Here is a 2,318-nt window from a genome sequence, read left to right on the forward strand (position 1 = left end):
TGCATTCCACCAACAAAAAACTTTGAATCAGTGAAACAAAAAATAGAGAAGGTCAAAGTTAGGCTCATGATTGTATCATACTTCATTGTGTAGGCTACCCCAATGAGATATCCTTGTCTCCCACCACTTGAACCATTTCTCCAGTGACTTGATATTCTCACTTGCAACATTATTTGACCACCATCTTCTAATTGCTTCTGCTTGCTTCATTGCCAGACCCATTGTCCTTGATTTGCGCCAAGTCTCACACATGTCTTTGTGGATACTAAACTTTTCTTTGGCTATATATTTTTTAGTATGTTTCTGTAGACTTTTCTCCCAATGGAAGAGACAGGACCTTTCCCTTCCAATCATGATGTTATTTGGCCCTCCATTGAAAATTGTACGCACGGCAGCCCAACTTGCTCCAGCCTCATCAGCCATAAAGCCTGCAAAGTCTGCTGATGGATAACCTTCTTGAGCCAAAACATCATTAAGAGATCTCCAAAACAAGACTTGTGTGTCTGTATCCTCCTCTTTGGTGTCACAAACCGCTATAACCATCAATACCTTCAAACTAAAGAAAATAACAAATCTTAGCCACAACAAGTCTGCAAATGATGCAATGACAAAATGTTGCAAACCATAAAAAAATTACCTTGCATCATAGACAGAGCATGACATAGTTGCCCATCCATCTATTCTGTGTGTGTGATCAAAATGCACCCAAGAAGCACTCAAATCTCCATTTCCTCCTCAACGCATGCGATTGACAAGGTCTATACCAGACCCTGGACCTTTTGTTGACATCTTAAAGATGTAGCACTTATCATTTGGGCCACCTTGTCTAGGGAAACGACTCCCATGAAAGTAAGGAAAGTGACATTTTTTCTTCAAAAGCATGATGTGGTCAAACCCATCCCCAACAATCAAGTCTTGTTGTCTTTTCTCAGTAGCTACCATTACCTTAAATCTATACAAAACAAGTCAAAAATTGAAATAACCTTATTGCACTGAAAAATCTAAATGCCAAATGTTTTACCTTTGATTCTGAACTAGTGGAATCATTTCTTCCAATATATTTGAGAGCTCTGACTCCCCCATTTTTAGTTCATCTGAACCAACAATAGCATCAACCAATAATTTTCTGGCGACAATCATCTGAACTCTTCTTGGTCCACTGCTTCTATCCACCTTCAAGACACTTGCAACCATCTTTCGTATTCTCTCTATTGTGTCTCTTGACGTACCTGCTTGAACTTCATGCAAGTGATGACCTATGTGAATCATCATTCTTGTAAGCTTTGGATCTGAGGGAAAAATGTAGTACACTTTACAAGAACAAGGACTCTCACAGAAAACAACTTTTTTGCAATAATGACAAGTGATACGTAGGTTTTGATAATACGGGAAAAGAACTCTATGACAAACTAATGAGCCCAAGCAATAACTAAGCCTAACAGTACAATTTATGGACATGTTAGTTTTATGCGGCCTAGTCCAAAGATGACCATCAAATTTTTGCTCCATACCTTCCATCCTCTTACAACCTTCTTCAACAGGGGGTAGCTCAAAGGAAATGTCACCATCATAAACTTGTGGAAGTTCAGTCACCTGTTTGATTTTCTTACTATTGTTTATCAGATGTTGTAGTCTGAAACATGTTTTGCTACCAAAAATCCAAGGGATAATGGAGTTTTTTGTCAAATCATGCACATCATCATCACTGGAGTCCAATCTTTGTTTTTTATCAACAGGCTTTGTTTCCTCTTGCATTGATGGATTGTTTATCTCAAAACAATCTTCTTTTGCACATGGACTGTTAGTTGATGCTTGTTATGCCTGGCTTAGCACCAAAATCACTCTCGCCACTATCTGTAATATAGAGCAGATCACTAGAATGTTCAATGAAATACTCAGAAGAGAGAGTAGAGTCCAGTAAAAAGTGCTCATTTCTGTCAATATCCCACTCTGAAGGGGTTTCGATATACATTTTTTCCAACCCGATGTAAACTATTGCTTTCAAACAGGTAAATTTGTAGGTTGGAGGAAGAAGACACTGAAGATAATATCTGTTGAGCAAGAGTTTGTTGTGTCGAAGCTCTACTTCTCTAGTGTGAGTCTCTTTTCCAAGTGTCCAAGAGATAGTTACTTTGTCCATCTCCATAGCAAGACAAAGGAAGCAGTTGCTTGTCTAGACCTAATACAAATTTCTTACCAAAATATAAAACATAATGTTAAAAGAGAATGCATATATTTTTACCAATGTAATCTTCTTCACAGAATCAGTGAGGACTGCCGCGTCATAAATGACGACGGCTACAATCATAATTTAATAT

Source organism: Adiantum capillus-veneris, chromosome 28, assembly GCF_014529385.1.
Source record: "Adiantum capillus-veneris isolate H3 chromosome 28, ASM1452938v2, whole genome shotgun sequence".
Lineage (NCBI taxonomy): Eukaryota > Viridiplantae > Streptophyta > Polypodiopsida > Polypodiales > Pteridaceae > Adiantum > Adiantum capillus-veneris.